Below are 21473 nucleotides of genomic sequence, written 5' to 3'. Positions count from 1 at the left end.
CTTGAAAGAACAAAAAGTTCCAGTAAGGGAAAAATTCCTTCCTTCCTTCCTTCCTTCCTTCCTTCCTTCCTTCCTTCTTTCCTTCCTTCTTCTTTCCTTCTTTCCTTCTTTCCAGAGTTGACCATTCCAGTTCTCAACTTGTTTTTTTTGCTGTGATTATGACCTCCCACATGCTTTTGTGAAATTTTGAGCCCCATAATTCCTTCATCAACAACTATTCTATTGGCCTAAATCCAAGTATGTTGTATTAGAACCATTGGATCAATACAATTTACCCACATGTTTACATTCAATGGATCTAATCTAGTTGAAATAGAGAGGATTCTAGCTCATGACTATCTTGTCCCACTTTACTCGTAGTCATAGTTTCTTACTTTCTGATAAAATTTCAGATCCTTGATGTGTTACCTAGAGAAAGATTTATGTCAATCAAGTTAAAATGGGAGGGTTTTTTTTTTTTTGCTTCCAAAAGGATTTACAACAAATATTACAGGTAGTTTTTCTATGATAAATCAACCCCATCCTAATCAATATACTCACCAAAATGGAAGTGGGCAAGGGGTGCTATTTTGGGGAGTGATATAAGCCTATTTACATGCTCATTTGTGTTGAAATAGTGCCTCGGTTTGCTGGGTGTTTAGGACATAAATTAAAGTTCACTGAGTAATGTTACAAGCTATGTGGTAATTGCATCAAGGATGTATCAAGATTTCTTTTCTTTATTTTGTGTGTGTTTGTGTGTGTGTAAAAAAAATAGCACTGAAAGTATGAAATGGATAGTTGCTTACCACTGGACCACCATCATCCTCGTCACCACCACCGAGTCCTCCAAACATAGGGAACATGGCCTAGAATGGGGAAATAAAGTGTCAGCCTCTCTATTAGACACCCCACACACACACACACACACACACAATTATTTGTGTAGAAAACAGATGTCCAACACAAGAAACCATATTTCCTGCCAAGGAAATTATTTTCTGCACAGAATCAGTAATTGTTTGGACAGAATCAGTCTTCTTCTACATTTCAAAATAATCAAATATGAGGAGAAAATTGTGTGAGAAATCTTTCACTGGTTTATTATTTTTCCCAACAGGAAAACATGGATTTTGAGCTAGAACAGTATAATTACAAATATTGCCGAGAATTCACTTAGGGGTTTACATCTTAGTATATGCACTTACTTCTGCCAGAAATAGAACCAAACAGTTTTGCAGTGTCCCTTATCATGTTACGTTATTATGTCAGGGAATCATCAAAGTGACCAACCCATATCACGACTCTGTGGACCACCCAGTTCAACCCCCTGCCAAGAAGTGACTTTCCTGCTTCTTGGTAGGGGGTTCGACTTGATGGCCCACAAGGTCTCTTCCAACTCTATGATTCTATGATCCTATGACTGATATGCATTAGGATCAAATGCATAATGGACCCTGATACACAACGTGACCCAGTTAATGTTGGAAAACCGCCTAGGAAGTCTAGATGTGTATTGATAGAGTCCAATGCACATTGGAACACTCTTTTCAGTTTTCCTGGTATGCAACTTCACAATTTACTAACAAGGCTCTTCACTGTTACTGCTGTGTAGCTAGCTAGTAGTTATACATAAAGTTACATAACGTAGATTGCAACTGAGGATTCTAGCCATCCTTTCCATCTCTTTTCTATAGTGCCTTTTGCAGATTTCTTAGCTGATGTCATTTTCCCCATTGCTTGAGGAAGAGCAGCATCTCTGAGGTGAACAAATTCTGTTCTCATGAAACTGCTTTTGGATGTATATCTCATGGGTTCTGTTCTGATGACAACTGAGAAATCAGTTTGGTTACATGCAGATTGTCCATTTGGGTATTCAAACATACAGACACCTTCAGTAGACTAGACATTAGCAAAGTAGGACTTGGAAATATATCCATAGGGTGAGGCTAATGGTTTTGTTCTTATTCTACTGCCCTGGAAACTAGGACTTGGAGCAATAGGTTCAAATTACAAGAAAGGAGATTCCACCTGAACATTAGGAAGAACATTCTGACTGTAAGAGCTATTCAGTGGTGGAACTCTTTGTCTCGTAGACTGGTGGAAGCTCCTTCCTTGGAAGCTTTTTAAACAGAGGCTGGATAGCCATCTGTTGGGAGTGTTTAGATTGTGCTTTTCCCGTATGTCAGGGTTTAGACTAGATGGTCCATGTGGTCCTTTCCAACGCTATTATTCTATGATCCTTGCCCACTCTGTGACTTTATATTTGAATAGCACATGAACAGATTTTATAATAAATATGACTGGTTTTTTTTTACCCCTGACAAGCAGTCACACTTGCAGGTCACTGTTCCTAGAAAAACCCTGAAAGGCCTACAGGTATTTGAGAATAATGACAGTGCTAGGACTATAATGAATATTTACTTACCATGATATGTTTTGGCTTCCCAAACATGGTCTATAAAAAGAAAGGAAACATGTCAGATCATTCTTCATAGTTATTTATTTCTGTGTCTATTTAAAATAATCATTTGTCATCTCTCAAAAAAAAATCCAATGAAGAAATGACAACATTTTAAGATAGGACTATTATTTATGATGAAATTTCACCTTAATGTGACAATATCTAAGATCTTTAATTCCATTGTAATAAGTGCGATTATACAGTATTTATCATTTCAATGGCTGAAATCTCACAGTTATAGGTACATAGTGAGATAGTTTGTATTTCTAGGTGCAAAGATTACTGCAGATGCAGACTGTGGCCAGGAAATCAGAAGACGCTTACTTCTTGGGAGGAGAGCAATGTCCAATCTCGATAAAATAGTAAAGAGTAGAGACATCACACTGGCAACAAATATCCGCATAGTCAAAGCCATGGTATTCCCTGTAGTAACCTACGGATGTGAGAGCTGGACCTTAGGGAAGGCTGAGCGAAGGGAGATAGATGCTTTTTTGCTGTGGTGTTGGAGGAATGTTCTGAGAGTGCCTTGGACTGCGAGAAGATCCAACCAGTCCATCCTCCAGGAAATAAAGCCCGACTGCTCACTGGAGGGAAGGATACTAGAGACAAAGTTGAAGTACTTTGGCCACATCATGAGGAGACAGCAAAGCCTAGAGAAGACAATGATGCTGGGGAAAGTAGAAGGAAAAAGGAAAAGGGGACGACCAAGGGCAAGATGGATGGATGGCATCCTTGAAGTGACTGGACTGACCTTGAAGGAGCTGGGGGTGGTGACGGCCGACAGGGAGCTCTGGCATGGGCTGGTCCATGAGGTCACGAAGAGTCGGAGACGACTGAACGAATGAACAACAACAGTGAGATAGCACCTCCTAGCTTGATGTACTAGCTGAGCAGCCAGTATCTATATAGAGCTGTAACAAGTAGACATTTCCAGTGCTGTCCTACTAGTAAGCATTAATTATTTTTTTAATCTAAGAGAAAACCTTTCTGGGAATCTCTAGGTCTTCCATCTTGACTTTATGGTCAACATCTCATGGAAGTTGACCACAGAGTCATGCTGGAGGATCTAGACATTTTTAGAGACAACATATTACTTAAACCTGAAATTAATCAAATGCTTAAAAGTTCAATCTGCATATGTGGAAGGCCAATTGTGCGTAGCATTAGTGATTACAAACCAGTTACAGATCTGTAATACTATGTTGTGAATCCATAACAGCAATATTACATGATAGTGTTCATAATCTCAAGGTTCACACGAATAACCCCAAAAGCAAAACAGATTACTCCTTACCAGAGGATTGATTCTTCTGCCATTTTCAACATCACCATCATCATCATCATTGTCATCATCATCATCACCTTTTCCAAACATAGAAATACCTCTCCCAAACATTTTCTAGAAGGAAAGGGAAAGAAGTATAGCCCACTCTAGTAATACAATTCTAAATATGTATACATAGGCTTATTTCTAGCTAAATATGGTAAGGGATCAGCTCACATATTTATGTATCTATCGATAAGATACCTTTTGTGACTTCCTTTGTTTTAGGCCAGGAATTTGGCCTTCTGCATGTATGTCTGGGCTGGCCCAGGTAATGGTGTGGTGCTCTTCTCTGTGGCTCTTAATGCCCGGACAACAATTTTCATAAAAGAAGGCAATGACTTGTAGTCTTAGAAGTGGGCACCAGTACTGTTAGGATCACTGGCCACCATGCTACCCCTTCCTTCCTTCCTTCCTTCCTTCCTTCCTTCCTTCCTTCCTTCCTTCCTTCTTTGGAAAGTAAGATGTGCCTGTCACTTTGTAGGTGTTACTAAGCTTTGAGGTAATTGCAAGCATATTTGGCTTTTGACAAAGGAAAAGACAATGCTCAATTCCACTGTTTCTCAACCTGTGGGTCCTCAGATGTTTTGGTCTTCAACTCCCAGAAATCCTAACGACTGGTAAACTGGCTGGGATTTCAGGGAGTTGGGGGTCAAAACACCTAGGAACCCACAGGTTGAGAACCACTGCTCAATTCTATTCCATTCTGGAGAATTAATTCCTAACTTTATTCCAGAAGGAAATGGTGAAGGAAGAAACAGAGCAGGCCGGATTGGAGAAGGCTCCATGACAGAAGCAACTACAATTTTGTCCATTTTTCCCCAGTGCAAGAGAATTTTGAAAATTGCATCACTCTCGAAGATGGGTAATAGTTTGTAATTTATTTTGTGCAAAATCTGCACACAATTTGTGTGTGGGTGCTGCATTGTCTCCTCAGAAATCAGCATTTTCTGCTCAGAAACAAATATTTTTCTACCCAAGTAATAAAATGATATACACCAAGAAATAACATTTCTTTGCAGAAATATTATTTTCTGTGCAAAAATCATCACATCACCCCATTCCATGGAACATTTTGTCTAACATTTCAAAATGGCTTTCCAGTTGGGCGGCCCCCACCTAGGGAAGACACTGCTCAGACACGGCATCAGTCAATTTTTTAAAAAGAAAAATCTATCAACAACACCCAGTAAATGTAAGTAAATGATGTACCAACTATTTGTTTTAATAAAGAATGAAAAGGTATAGGTAAAGGTTTTTCCCTGACATTAAATCCAGTTGTGTCCAACTCTGGGGGTTGGTGCTCATCTCCATTTCTAAGCTAAAGAACCAGTGTTATCCTCCAAGGTCATGTGGCCAGCATGACTGCATGGAGCACTGTTAACTTCCCGCTGGAGAGGTACCCATTGATCTATTCACATTTGCATGTTTTTGAACTGCTAGGTTGGCAGAAGCTGGGGCTAACAGCGGAAGCTCACACCACTCCCCGGATTTGAACCTGTGACCTTTTGGTCAGCAAGTTCAGCAGCTCAGCACTTTAATGCCATCGGCGTTAAACAGTAGGCCAAATATTTCAAATGACATTAGTTCCTTACCAGCAGACCAGACATTCTACCACCTCCAAACATGACCAATGGATTCTATGAAGAAAGGAAAATATCATTACATGTACACATTCCATGACTTCACCTCAAATTTATTTTTTATCAAAGGGCTAAGAAATCTCATCCTTCCTTCATTTGCCTCAATAAATCTTACTTTTTATTCATTTGTTTTATTTATTTTATTCATTTCTACCCTGCCCTTCTCCCCACAATGGGGACACCATTGTTTATATATTATATATACTTCCCTGAATGTTAAGACATGATTAATATTTTATACTCTTTGTCCCCAGGCTCTCAAATGACATACCATTTTCTTTTGTCTATTCAACAGCTAGTGGCTTCAATGTACTTTAAGTCTTCTCCATTGCCTCTTCTCCCTCCAGTTGGTTTTTGGCTTATGCTCTGCACATGTCTCTTTGTAAGACTTTCATCTCTTGTTTTTGCTTTATTCCTTTCCTCCATCTTAGCTCATTCTTACTGCCTCCTTCCCATTTTCTGGTTTTGTTGCATTTGCCTTTCTACTGCCCCTCATTTCCCAGCTGTGTCCTCTCTAATCTCCTTCTCTTTTAGACTCCAGTTGTGTCCAACTCTGGGGGTTGGTGCTCATCTCCATTTCTAAGCTATCATATCAGTCTTTTGCCCTTCATGCCTTCCCTCTCTGCTATAGTTGCATCACCCAGAACCAGAATCCATTCTTTTCACTGAGGAAGAAGAAAGCTTGATACTTTTCTGGCTACCCTGATGCCCAATGTCAACCGAAATGAAAATAAGCTCATTGGTTCCTTACCATGACACCATCACCTTCTTCATCATCATCATCACCACCACCCATTACTTCTGCAAGCAGAGGTAGCATGCTCTAAAAAGGGGGAATCAAGTTGTTACTTTATTTAATGTACATGTTAAAGCCTCCATCTCAGAGACATACTCCACCAATGTTGCTCAAAGCTGTTGCTGATGGAGTAGTGGCAATCTATGAACTATTGGTTAACAGATCACAAAAAAATTCCATAGCTGGATATGGTAAAAATATGGCACAAGCAGGTCTGTAGCCAGGATTTTGATTGGGGGGGGGGGGGGCGTGATCAGATCATGATATGAATAAACATAACAGTTTAAATAATGTACCAGTAAGGCCCTTTCTGAGCATGGTGATCAGATCATGATATGAATAAACATAACAGTTTAAATAATATGCCAGTAAGGCCTTTTCACAGACCACCATGAGAATTTCTAGGGGGGGGGGGGCTGAAGCCCCCAAAGCCCCCCCCCCCCCGGCTACATGCCTGGGCACAAGTATCATACTGATCAGGCATGTAGCCGGGGGGGGGGGGGGCTTGAGGGGTTTCAGCCCCCCCCCCCCACGAAATTCTCATGGTGGTTCATGAAAAGGCCTTACTGGTGCATTATTTAAACTGCACCATATCATGATCTGATCACCATCCTCAATATATCCCATATGCATGGGGGTATTGGGGTAATGGTACAAAAGGTTTGCTAGGCTAGACCCTCTTTCCCTCAGACTCAGCCCCCCCTCCCGAAACTCAGCCCCCCGAACCCCCCCTGAAAAAAATTCAGCCCCCCCCCCCCCCGGAAATGAAATCCTGGCTACGAGCCTGATACTGATCCCTGGCACATTGGGGGGAAATGCCTGTGTAACTCACCCCATAACATCAGACCGACTGCCCTTGGTTATTATTTGGTGAGGAAATGTACCTTCTCCATTCATTGAGCAATGTTTTGGCTTCCAGACTTGTTGCCATATTATGGTTATAAGTTTTCATTTCAAGATGGCAACACGTCTTGTTTAGGGAGTTTTCTAAGTAGCTTTTCTTTTATACTTTGTTTACACAACAGAAATATATATACATATCTATATAAATAAAAATGTAATGTTCGTTTGTGGGATTAACACAACTCAAAAACCACTGGATGAATTGACACCAAATTTGGACACAATATACCTATCAGGCCAACGAGTGACCATCACTCCTAACACCGAAAAACACAGCAGAAGCTACTTAAAAAGCCAAAAAACAAAAAAATACATTACAACGCATGCACAACACCACATATACATGCAAAACATATATATACACAGATACACAAATATATACACACACATATACACATATATACACACACAAAACATATATGCACAGACTGGGCCACAGCAACGCATGGCAGGGAATGGCTAGTGTAGATATATATATATATATATATATATATATAGAGAGAGAGAGAGAGAGAGAGAGAGAGAGAGAGAGAGATCCCTTAAACTTACAGACTTGAATGTGATAGTATGCTGCCTAACAGGTCTTCCTTGACAAGATCACTCCTTTTAAATATTTAACTTGCATTTAGTTTGCTATGATGGGATACTACTATAGAACATCCCAAAATGTTTTAGGATGCTTTATGATTTTTCTCAGGCTGTTACAAATATTTTTAAACTTTCTACCTTATCATAAAGGCTTCGAGTGAGGAAAGAGGAAGCAGGAGGGCGAATGTGTCATCTCCCATGCAGTTCCCTCTGGGAAAGCATCATCCTCACTGGGAGGATAGTGCTGGCTTCATTGGAGCCAGCATAACATGAGAAACCTCCTGTGTTGCTGGGAAAGTGTCTGGCAATGCCTGTACCCCAGTTGGGGGTGGAGCCACAGGCAATGCCGTCTGGAGGCTGCCATGGGGCTCCATCTCCAAAGAAGGTTCTAGGACACTTATTTTGAGCAGTGTCCTGAGGTCCTTTGTTGAACTACCATGAAGTTAGCAAGACAGGATTTGGGGCCACTGACTTTTTTAGCTGCCACATGACACTGTTGGCTTTGGCTCATGTGGACAACAAGGTAAACATGAGCCAACAATGTCATGTGGCAGCTTAAAAAACAGGGATTTTGGCATGCATAAATAGGAGTATAGTTTCTAGATACAGGGAAGTCACCTCGTAATTTAAGATCTACTGGGGGGCCCTACTCTCGGTCCCAACAGCGTCTCAAGCGCGTCTGGTGGGGATGAGGGACAGGGCCTTCTCAGTGGTGACCCCCACTTATGGAATTCGCTCCCCAGCAAGATTAGATTGGCATCCTCCCTCCTTACTTTTAGGAAAAAACTAAAGACATGGTTTTGGAGCCAGGCCTTTGGCTAGTGGGCACAACAGCACTTTAGGCAGTGAACTCGGATAATAGAATTGTTTGAAAAGTGGAAATGGCTTTATGACCTGTGATTATGTGATCTGTTCTATGTGGTTATGTAACTTTAATTAATATTACTGTTTAATTGTTAGTAATAGATTTTATATTGCTGTTTTATATTGTTGTTTTGATACTGTTGGCATTGAATTGTTGCCTGTGTTAGCCGCTCTGAGTCCCCCCTCGGGGGTGAGAAGGGCGGGATAGAAATGGTCTAAATAAATAAATAAATAAATAAATAAATGATACCCCTCTATTCTGCCTTGGTCAGACCACACCTGGAATCACAGTGTCCAATTCTGGGCACTGCAATTGAAGAGAGATGTTGACCTGCTGGAATGTGTCCAGAGGAGGGCGACTAAAATGATCCAGGGTCTGGAGAACAAGCCCTATGAGGAGCATCTTAAAGAGCTGGGCATGTTTAGCTTGCAGAAGAGAAGGCTGAAAGAAAACACCATGGCCATGTATCAATATGTGAGGGAAAATCATAGGGAGGAGGGCTGTTTTCTGCTGCTCTGGAGACTAGGACACAGAATAATTGCTTCAAACTACAGGAAAGGAGATTCCACCGAACATGAGGAAGAACTTCCTAATAGTGAGAGTGCTTCAGCAGTGGAACTCTCTTCCCCAGAGTGTGGTGGAGGCCCTTTCTTTGGAGGCTTTTAAGCAGAGGCTGGATGGCCATCTGCATTGAATGCACTGAATGCAATTTTTCCTGCTCCTTGGCAGGTGGTTGGACAGGATGGTCCAAGAGGTCTCTTCCAACTCTATGATTCTATGAAGGAGATTCAATTACATAACACCCAGCTTTTTTTTTTTTTGTAAGGGGGTTCCATCATCTTCTGGGCAGAAAAGATTTTTGACAGATTTTTGTCTTAGAAAGCCCACGAATAAAACCCAATACAAAACATCCTCATAAGTACATCCCAGTATGTGGGGACAAAATAAGTGCAGACAAAATAAGCCAAATGGGATCACTGTATTCACATGTTGCTTATATTTAGGAATATTAAATCTTTCTGAGGATTGCTAAGGCAACAGTAATGCGTGGAAGGAGGGCAAATTAAATATGCTTTTATCTTATATTCCAGAAGCAGTAACTAGTAACTGAATTCCAGAAGGAGCAGAAGAAGAATATAATTATAAGGAAGGAATGCTAATCGACTTACCATAAAGCCACCGTTACCACCTCCAAGTAGAGACCCTAAATTCTATATGAAAAAGAAAAGGTGTCAATCACATTCTGGTTGTTACAATTATTGTTTTGATTGCATGCTTTTAAATTGTTTCTGAATTATGACAACTCTACAATGAACCTATCAGCGGTTATTTTGGCAAATGTTATTCAGAGGAGGTTGACCGCTGCCGAGTGTGACTTGCGGAAGATCACCCAGTGGGTTTCAAGAGTTAAGCTACAATTCAAAACCTGGTCTCAGAATTGCTGCATTCTCTGTGTTAAAAATGCTGATCAATATCAATTAATACAAAACCGGTCAGACCAGAGATTAATTTCTTCCACTCTGGTACTATGGACTCCAGCTGCTGTATCTAGGACAAGTATTGCTTGATGAAGACACCGCCTAAGTAATTATAATGAATCCTGAACAATTATCTAGTTTTACTCATCTGTATTAATGATCACAATTTCCAGTTCCATGAACCTATAATTGAGATTGAAAACCCAAAAGAATGACAGCCTCCTCACCCATTTTCTAATCTGGAGGAGTTCTTTCTTAGTTCCAACTTTGTCACGGTTGTTATGAAAATTAAAGTGAGGTGAACGTGTTATGTAGGCTTCCTCTCACTCCTTAGAACTGTGTTTTCTAATCCAATGTCCCTAAATAAGTTTGGACTTGATTTCCCAGAATTTTCTGCAGTTTTTGAGATTTGAAGTCCATCAACACCTAAAGATCCAAGGTGGCAAACTCATGCTTTAGAAGAAAATGGGAGATATGATTGAGAAATCATTATTTCAGAAGTATGGGAACTGAGGGGAGTAAATGTGTTTTCTTTACCCTGGTTGGATTTCAGACTTTTGGAACAAAATCATTGTATCTAACATTTAGTTTTATTTAACTTACTGATATATCGAATTCTTCATCATCATCATCATCATCTCCAGTGTCCTGTAAAATAAACTCTCCATTATCGTCACTTATTAGGTGGATAGTTTAAAAGAGACATAGAAGAAGACAAGATTCTGGAGGTGTGGCTTCTCCTCCAGTCTATTGGGCCTTCTCACAGGTCTTTTGCCCTCTCTTTAGACCAGTGGTCCCCAACCTTTTTTTGACCAGGGACCACTTGACCAGGGACCATTCTCCAACAAAAGGGTTATGAATCAGTTTTTGGTTAACTTTAGATCTGGTTTGGTTATTTGGGGTGCTGATTCAGAAAATTGCATTGGATAGATCACATCAGCTCTAGTTTCTGATACAGAACATATGCCATCCAGTAGTCACAATCTGCTCACCCACAGAAAACCATATTTAATAATCTAGAGCTCATGTGGCAGTAGTGATCTTGCGTGGGTAGTCAGTCTCTCCCTTCCCAACATCCCCATTGCCTTGGAATTATAAGAGGGTTTCGCAAGACCAGTTGTTCTCGTTGCTATGTAGTTTCAAGGCAATGGTGTAGTAATGGTGAGGCTGTGGACCATATCTTTGGTTTTGTGGACCACTGGTGGTCCATGGACCGCAGGTTGGGAACCACTGCTTTAGACAGTTCTTCTCTCACACAGTATTGTGTGGAGAATCTAAACACCATTGCTCTGCAGTTATAAAGATTCCCTCCCTCCGTCCCTTCCTTTCTTCCCTCCTTTGATGGCCATTTTTCTATTTGGGTATGGACTTTCATAGAAAATATCTGCCAACAGTTGTCTGTGCCTTATTTAATGCTTTAAAAACCTGAGATACAATTTAAATTGGTATTCAGTGCACCCGGATTAATGCTACATCATGGACATCATAGGAAATCATTGGAGCAAGAAGACCAAATACCCAGCCTGCTGCAAGTTCCCATTGCTGCTACCAGTTAATCCTGCCAAGATCCACTTCAGTAATAGCCTCGCCAAACCTGAAATTGCTCCTGTCCGCAACAAGTTTCCCAGTGATGTCTAGGTCGGGTTCATAGCCTGAAATTTTGAACTGGGCTGATCTGCAAACATTAAATCTGTAAAGCGTAGTAAAGGCCAGCAAAGTTAAATCAAAATGAGTGACTAATTTAGAAATAAAAATATTTGCACTTTAAATTCAGTTCCCAATAACTTAAAATAATCTGAGGACAAAAAAGAAAGTGGAAGAAGAAGAGCAGCTGAAAAAGAGGGGTGCTGGAGGATTGATCATGACTATTCCTGCCAAATCTGGACAATTGGGAGCTGCACATTTGTAATCTGGACTTAAAACCAGATGGAATTGTTGACTCAGAAGTTTATAATTAACCCAGTTAAAAACTGTAAAGTTAAGTCTGTCAAGAATTTGGAAGTTGCAAATACTACCACCACAGTCCTAAGGGGTCTAGGTCTTTCAGGGCATCAACTGAAATGCTGTTCCAACCCATAGGATTGATTCCCTCTTACCCAAGAATTTGCAGAGGCCAGAGAAAAGAGGAGAACCACTAAAAAGATCCGCAGCATCTTTGTCACTCTCAGACTCTTCCAGACCTTGAAGCTCTTGGAGTGGCACTTTGCCCTGAACAGCTACATTTATACCTGATTTGGCAGGCCCCACTGATCAAACCTAATGCTTCCATTGTCACCCACTATCTGTTTTCTTTCTCTGTCAGGAAATATTGGGAACAGCTTTGCATCATGCTTAAAGCTAAAAGAAAAAATATCAAAAGATAAATCATGCCATTGTCTGCCTTTCTGGAGGTTATCAGCATACTAAATCTTCTTAGTTAGACCCAGGTAGAAGATATTCACTGAATCAATTGTTGCCTATTGAGTCAATATATTGATCAGTGCAGAGGTTTAGAACAGGATTCAAGGTATATTCTTTCTCTTAAAAATAATAACATTGTAAATACTGATTATTCAAAATAGCTATTTCACAGCATGCAGAAACATTTTCATTGCACACACAAACACATACCTCTCTTCAACCAATCCAGTGTAATGTGCATCTCTGAGCACTAAACAAAGACCAAGAAGACTACAAAGCTATCCGTAGTTTTTCTTTAGAAGCAGCCAATTTCACCAAGTTGTTGGGAAATGGCAACACAGTGTGTGGCCAAGAGGATCTTGTAGGAGGATAAAACCATTAGCAATGCTTATCACTAAATAAAAATTATCATCTATTTTAAAATCTCAATTTATGATTGGGGGGGGGGGAGTTGCTAACAAGTGACCTTTGATGCTTGACATCACTACAAATGAAAGATGTCCAGAAGTCCTGGTTATGAACAGCCCTGCTCTGGTCTTGCAAGCTCAGGGCTGTGGCTTCCATTACTGAGACTTTGCTTCGGTAATATGGTCTTCCCCTCTTTATCTATTGCTGTCCACTGTTGCCTTTTTCATTGAGTGATGCAATATTGTTTTAGACTGACTGTCCTACACTATCAGAACGGAATGGATTATATCAAGATCTGGACATTCAGTCCTTACTAGGCCAAATTAAACTTGGCTACTTTAACTTGGCTTTCCAGTGTCTTTAGCTCAGTGTGCTGAAAGTATGGCATATGGATCACAAATTCCTGTAGAAGAAAACACTAAAAAAGCCTGCTGTCATAAAATGCACCCTCACAACCTTTCAAGACCAAATGTCCCTAAAAACTGCTACACCACAATCTCTGGAAAACGAACCTGGAAGCAACATGATACCACTTCCTGACATATCAGTGTGCTTGCACAGTCTATAGAGAAAGGTGCAGGTATGAAAAATGGCCCCACAATGACCATCTTTCAGGGCCTAGAAGTGACATTGCATTTTCCAAATCCAGAGCCTCACTTCAGAAAGGGATAATTCTCCAAACATCTTCTTCAAGGGTCCTCAAATGGGCATATGACAGCAAGATCCATTTCAATCTGGTTTCAGGCCTGGCTATGGGACAAAGACAGCATTAGTTGCCTTGGTGGATGACCTAAGCAGAGACAGACCAGAGGAGTGTGTCCCTGTTGATTTTCCAGGACCTCTCGGTGGTTTTCAATACCATTGATCATGTTACAGTGGCTCTGTTCCTTCCTAGAGGGTCTTACCCAGAAGGTGATGCTAAGGACTCCTGTTCAAACCCCTGGCCATTGTCCTATGGAGATCCCCGGGGTTCTGTTTTGTCCTCCATGCTGTTTAACATATACATGAAACTGCTTGGAGATGTCATCTGACATTTGGGAGTGCAGTGCCACCTATATGCTGATGACACCCAACTCTATTACTCCTTTCTACCTAAGGCCAATGAAGTAGTCCTGACCCTAAGCCAGTGTCTGTCATCAATAATGGACTGGATGAGGGGAAACAAATTGAAACTTAATCCAAACAAGACAGAGGTAGTCTGGTCAATCGGAAGGAAGATCAGGGAATGGATGGGATCACAATGGCCTTGAAAACACAGGACTGGAATTTGAGGTTCTCCTGGACTTGGCATTGAACCTGAAGGCCCAGGTATTGGCGATGTACAGGAGGGCCTTTGCACAATTAAAACTTGTGCAAAAACAGTACCTGTTCCTTGAGAAGCCAGATTTGGCCATAATGGTACATGCTTTAGTTACATAATGTCTGCAATACGTTCTACATTGAACTGCCTCTTAAGAGTGCTTGGGAACTTCAGCTGGTCCAAAGAGCTGCAGCCAGGTTTCTCACTGGGGCTGGCTACAGGGAGTGGACAACCCCTCTTTTGCAGCAGCTCCACTGGCTGCCAGTCTGTTTCCAGTGCCGGTTATGACCTTTAAAGCCCTAGATGGTCCAGCTCCAGGCTATTTGGCTGACTGTATCCCTTTTTACAAACCTCCCCAGGCCCTGAGATCTTCAGAAGAGGTATTTTGGTCCCACCTCCATCTCAAGCTCGGTTGGTGGGAATGAGAGAGCCTTCTCAGTGGCTGCCCCTTGACTCTAGAACTCCCTGCCCAGGGAAGCCAGAATGGCCCCCTCCCTGCTGTGCTTCCAGTGGCAGGCTAACACCCTTTTATTCAGATAGGCTTTAAAGGATAAAGGTTTTAAAGATCATGTCAGGGGATGCTGCATTTTTCAAAATGTTTTATGGATTTAACTTAATTGTTTTTAACACTAATGATGTTTAATACTGTTTTAATTTTTGTATATGTATACATTTAAAATTGTTTTGTTATGCTTTTAATGTTAATTGGTTTGATGATCCTTATGGAGAGAAAAATTGATACATGAAAAAGAAGAGGAGGAGGAGGAGGAGGAGCCCTATATCCCAGAATATCAAAGCAGAAACTCCCACTTTATCTGAGTGTGGACTCAAATAACCCAGTTCAAAGCAGATATTGTGGGATTTTCTGCCTTGATATTCTGGGGTATAGGGCTGTGTGGAAGGGCCCAAAGAGGAAGAGAGGAAGAGGAAGAAGAAGACGGAATAATGACTAGAATAGCTGGACTTTTACTATGCTGGGATTCTTCTTTGATCAAAGGCAGCATTCAATAGTATAGACCTCAAACAAGCACAATATTCATGCTGCTCCTCTAAGGGCTCTTCCACACATCCCTATATCCCAGAATATCAAGGCAGAAAATCCCACAATATCTGCTTTGAACTGGGTTATCTGAGTCCACACTCAGATAATGTAGGATTTCTGCCTTGATATTCTGGGATATAGGGCTGTGTGGAAGGGTCATAAGATTTTGCCAGCTCATTCAGTTGCATGTTTGGTCAAGTTTGAATCAGTGCTTAGACAGAATCTTCTTGATAGGACTTCAAAGACTCTCTTCAAGTGTCTGTGCTTTATCTGCACCTAGTGTCCATGCCAAGAACATTATGTTTTTGGCTCATTTTTCTGATCTACAACATGACAGTCAAATGCTTTATGTATACAGGATGCTCATTCAACTAGATGCCCTTTTACTGATAATGTTCATTTTCTCAATTTTGCTTATCAGTAATTAGCATCCTTTTACAAACAGTTTTTAAGGCTTAAAAGAGTAGCAAAGTCACTTGATTCAACTAAAGTCCTCAGGTGACATGGTGGCTATATTGCTTGGAGCCAACAGAAACAGCCAGCAAATTCTGACTTCTGCTGTACTTAACCAAACCTGATTGCTTCTGTTTGTCCACTTGTAGCCAGTGTTTTTCCTGATTGGTTACATGGGGCCATCATAGTGTCATAAATGTGACACAATCCTTAATTGAGCAGAATCAGGTTTATGAAGAAGCATTGAAGTGAAAGGGATGGGCCTGAAGGAACGAGATTTGAGAGAAAAGCAGCTGCAAACACGTGGTGGGAAAATGAAAAGTGGCATCTGAGGTTTCAAACACTGATTTACCTAATGAAAATCAAATAGCAGCTCTATATACCTATACTATTATATATAAAATCACAAAACAACTTTAAAGTATCTTATCCACAAACCTTTTAGTAGTCACAAGTCATTCTAACTTCTCTTTTAATCTAAAATAAAATAAATAATAAAACTTTTTATATCCTGTCACCATCTCTCTGAAGGGACTTGGAGCGACTCACAAAAGCACTCCAAGATGCCACACACAAAAATACACAATGCATGAGCATATAAAAAACAGTAACAACATAAATTTACACAACAATTACACATAAAACATCACACATAAGATTCAAAATTCCATAGAATGCAGCAGCACCTGCGGATAAAATGGCTGTCTTCAAGTAACTATCCAAAGTGCCGGATTGAAGCAAATCACTAAATCCTCAACTCTAACCATTAAAATTCTAATCCAGGTTTAAGGCCTGTTTAAAAAACACATTTTCAGATTAGATAAAAAGTGGAGAGTGGCGGCTAGCCTAATCTCTTTAGGGAGGGCATTCCAGAGCTGGGGGAGGGGGGCACCACTGAGAAGGCCCTCTCTCTCATCCCCACCAACCATACTTGAGACAGAGGTGGGACCAAGAGAATGGTCTTCCCAGCAGATCTCAGTGCCCACACTGGTTCATAGAAGAAGATGCGATCTCGAAGCTAGGTTGTATAGGGCTTTATAGGTGATAACCTAAACTTTGAATTGGGCCTGGAACCTTGTCAGCAGCCAGTGGAGCTGCTTCAATAGAGGTATATATACTCCCTATGACCAGCCCCAGTTAGGAATCTGGCTGCTGACCTTTCCACTAACGGCAGTTTCCAAGCCATCTTCAAAGATAGCCCCATGTAGAGTGCATTGCATTAGTCCATTCTAGATGTATCTCTAAGGCATGGACCACTGTGGCCAAGTCAGGCTTTTCAAAGTACGGTTGCTGCTGGGACACCAGTTTTAACTGTGTGAAGGTTCTCCCAGCCACCACAGACACCTGAGCATCAAGCATCATCGATGAATCCAGGAGAACCCCCAGACTGCGATACTGTGTCCTCAGAGGGAGTGTAACCCTGTCGAGCACAGGTTGTCACCCAATACCCAATAAATAAATAAATAAATAAATAAATAAATAAAATACACCAATGGAACCCTGAAGAAGGAGACAGAAGGCCTGATTCTTGCAGCCCAGGAGCAAGCCATCAGAACAAATGCAATTAATGCCAGGATTGAAAAATCAGCGGATGACCCAAAATGCAGACTGTGCAAGGAAGCTGATGAAACCATGGGCCATCTCCTCAGCTGTTGCAAGAAAATCACACAGATGGACTACAAACAAAGACACAACTCTGTGGCCCAAATGATTCACTGGAACTTATGTCACAAGTACCACTTGCCAGCAGTAAAGAATTGGTGGGATCATAAACCTGCAAAGGTAGTGGAAAATGAACACACAAAATACTGTGGGACTTTTGAATCCAGACTGACAACATTTTTGAACACAATACATCAGGCATCATGATTGTGGAAAAGAAAAAAGTTTGGATTAGTGATGTTGCCATACCAGGTGACAGTCGCATTGAGGAAAAACAACAGAAAAAACTCAGCCGTTATCAAAACCTCAAAATCGAACTGCAAAGGCTCTGGCATAAACCAGCACAGGTGACCCCAATAGTCATTGGCACACTGGGTGCCATGCCAAAAGATCTCAGCCGGCATTTGGAAACAATAAACATTGACAAAATCACAATGTGTCAACTGCAAAAGGCCACCTTACTTGGATCTGTGTACATCACATAGTCCTAGACGCTTGGGAAGTGTTCGACTTGTGACTTTGTGATACGAAATCCAGTATATAGATCTCATTTGCTGTGACATACTGTGTTTTTGTGTCAATAAAATAATTATAATAATCATCATCATCATCATCATCATCATCATCTTTATTTATATTCCACTCTATCTCCCCGAAGGGACTCAGGGAGGATTCCAAACATAAAGCAAATATTCAATGCTCGAATACAACAACAATACATCCATACTAACAAAATTTAAACAACCCAATATATAAACATGAATTATAATTTAACAACTAAAATTAAATAAAAAACACAGCCTGCAATAATAAAAACTTTATTTCTATTTCGTTCTATTTCCCCAAATTCCACCCTATCTACCCTATGACATTACTGCCATCAGATTTTTGAGCTCATCATTATAAGGGCAACATTTATGTTTGAATTAAGAAAAAGCCATGTCCTTTGGCATATCTAACATGTTCCTTAGATATATTGGGGCATGAATGGACTAAAACCAGTAAAGGAAAGAAGTCGGCGAAGCTTCTACATTTTGATACAGCCTCCTCCTATAATCTGAACACTAGATTGGTTGCTATTAAAAAAGCTGATGATAATATTACCTCCAGACTTGATACTTTTCTGAATTTTGTGATTCAAATCTAGAAATTACCAAATAATTTGCAAAGATTACAGAAAATTCAAAAATGAATCACGTATTTATTAAGTCTGGGAGAATTGCATACAGAATGTGGGTGAAAATTATGTATGAAATTTGATATTATTTGTGTGTATATATTTGTGTGTGTTTTAATTTGACAGAATATATGCAGAACTAATACAGGCCTTGCATAATCTGAATTGTCCATATTAATTAACAAAAATAGTAACAAAGGGACATTTCATCTGCAGAGGCTAGAAAGAGAGGCTTGTAATGTCTCTGCTAGACAATCAAAATCTACAGAAGAGTCCTTCACAATCTTGTATATAACGAATGATGTGTAGAAAGTAGAACAACTAACATTGGGATTGTGTGCATTTGGCATCACAAAGATACAAAAGGAAATCATAATAGCTTTGTGACTGACCCTTTAGGTGTTCAAGCATGAAAGAAGTATCACATAAAGTCCTGGACATGTCTGCAGGAGAAGTGCTAAGTGTCATGTCATGCCATGTCCATTTGGTTGTATGCAATGATGTTATTCTTATAATGGTTAGAATGATGTAGTCCATCCTTTGACCTTTCCTTGTTAATAAAGCTATTATTGCCCCTTTAACAGTAGGGTCACTGGTTCAGGCCCACTGAGTCTTGTAAAGTCATGTATAAATATCACAAACTGGATCAGCTAGCATCACAAAGACTTGTTCTATGTGAGAAGGAGTAAAAACAAAACAAGAGAAAAGATGATGCTTCTCCCATTGCTGGCTGCTTTTTTTGTGCTGGTATCAGCTAATCATAAGGTAAGGGAGGATTTTGCAGAACAAGGACTTTAGTTATTCATTTGCAAATTTAGAAGTAAAGCATCTATCTAAAGATTACTGTGATATCAGATTGATGTTCAGCTGTTTGTCTCTGACGTCAAGTGAACCTCTGCTTTCTGCCTGTTTTCTCTTCCAGCTTTTCTGTTTTCTTCTCTGGCTTCACCCCTGGTTTTGTTTGTATCCTTCTTGTTCTCCAGTCATGTTGTTTTTGTATTTGAATAATGATTTCTAAACACCTTTCCATAAAATGTCACTTCCAAGGGTTCTCTAAAAGCAATGTTAATTTATTATTTATTTATCTACCCTATTGATACCCCGCCTTTCTCAACTCCGATGGGGACTCAAGGCGGCTTACATGTTAATGTTAGAGAGTCTCCAAATTTTATCCCAGATTTTAAAGTGCTATCCAAGGTGTTGAACTTAATAGGCTTCGAGAGTTCAGTACCTTGGATAGAGCCATTGCATTTCCCTTTGTATATCCCTTTGCATATCCTGCAAATTGATTAAGATTAGATGGCCTTTGCTTTCCTGGCAACTTGCATGTCTTTTGCTAATCCAAAGCAGCTAGAATAACAAATCCATGGTCAACATGGAATCAATAACATTTTATCTGGAAAGTTTTAAAACGAATTTGCACATGGAGCAGGTTAATGAGGATTTCACTCTCACATTCAGCATTAGGTATGTAGCACTAAACTTCATGTTGTGTTGTTATATTATACTTTGCCTATTTATCTGGGATATCAGTTGGGCCTCCTTACCCATAGACCAGTACAGAATTGCACCATTGAGATCTCATTCCATGTATTCAGCTTCGTACCTCCAGCGACTCTGCTACTTTATATCTGTGTTGGGTTTTTGTACTGTTGTGTCTGCTATTCCTTCTTATTATTTTCCTTGTGGATGGAGCATAGTTTTTATGCTCTTTGGGATAGAAACTGGTCTTCTCTTCCTTCTTCTTTCTTTTCCTCCCCCACTATTCTTTTCACCTCCTTTCCCTTCCACATAGATCTGTTGAGCTCTATGTAGATTGACATTAACTTCTTTTTTCAGCATGGCCCTGGCCCTGGTGAAGGGAAAAAACATGAGCATGATGTAGGGCACCCATATGGTCATCCACGTGGAAATGGAAAGGTATGTTAGATGGGCTATATTTCCAAATTGACTATAGCTGCCAGTTTTTAGAACACCATTATGTTAGTTCTCTTCCACTAAACAAAGGACCACAAAGTGTTTTTAACCTGTCAAGATTAATTGCCCACATAAGAACATATAGTTTCCAACATTTTGTTAAGGGAAAATAGAACCTTGAATGAGTCCAGGTCAATCTATCTGGCTACAAACAGGCTAAAGATTTATGCACTGTTAAATTTATGCCCAGTTAAAATATTATTTATTTATTTATTTATTTATGACATTTCTCCCCACCTTTCACACCCCGGACGGGTCTCAAGGTAGCTTTACATACAAGCAATTATTCCATGCCTTAAAGCACATTGTACACTTAAATAAATATTTTAAAAGAATTTAAAAGTACATTAAAACAATTAAAACATTTAAAAACAATAGATTCAGAGTTAAACATGTAATCCATGAGCATAATCCTCGCCGTTCCAGTGGTCATTGCACATTGTTCCAAGTCTATCTATAGCACAAGTTCTCTAAAGGCTTGGTCACAAAGCCACATTTTCACTCTCTTGCAGAAGGTCAGGAGGGAGGGGGTTGATCTAATATCCCTGGGGAGGGAGTTACACAGTAGAGGGGCCACCACTGGGAAGGCCCTGTCTCTTGTCCCCACCAATCGTGTCTGCAAGGGAGGCAGGACCGAGAGCAGGGCCTTCCCAGATCTTAAACTCTGTGGTGGTTCATAGAGGGAGAATATCCTTGTCTTGGGTTTACATATAAGTTAATTTGGTAGCTGAATTGGTGGATCTATGGTGCCTTGAATGTCCCATTGCCAGAGGTTAGCAATTGGATAAAGGATAGATATTCTCTTTAAATCGTCCTTCTGCATTATCTTGAACAGCAGGCATTCACTGCTTTTTTGGAAAATAAACCATGGGAGGATGGTGTTGGGTGGAGGAGGAAACTACACACCAATAATGATACTGAGTGCTCAAACATCTGAGCTTCATAACCTGTGAATCTGGAGTACAACCAACTAGTTTAGGGTTGCCCATCTTCAGTATCCTTCAATGAGCAGGA

At 40.3% G+C, this 21473-nt stretch overlaps 1 long non-coding RNA gene across 1 annotated transcript; it reads right to left on the bottom strand.

The window, feature by feature from the left end:
• Positions 1-9727: 9727 nt before the first annotated feature.
• LOC137095100 (uncharacterized) lies at positions 9728-12243 on the bottom strand. Its single transcript, XR_010908789.1, has 3 exons — positions 12137-12243; positions 10644-10688; positions 9728-9773 (listed from the first exon to the last, which is right to left on the bottom strand). It is a non-coding gene; the product is annotated as an uncharacterized lncRNA (long non-coding RNA).
• Between the last annotated feature and the right edge of the window lie 9230 nt (positions 12244-21473).

Source organism: Anolis sagrei, chromosome Y, assembly GCF_037176765.1.
Source record: "Anolis sagrei isolate rAnoSag1 chromosome Y, rAnoSag1.mat, whole genome shotgun sequence".
Taxonomy (NCBI): Eukaryota; Metazoa; Chordata; class Lepidosauria; order Squamata; family Dactyloidae; genus Anolis; species Anolis sagrei.
This window is presented reverse-complemented; position numbering and strand designations above follow the sequence as displayed.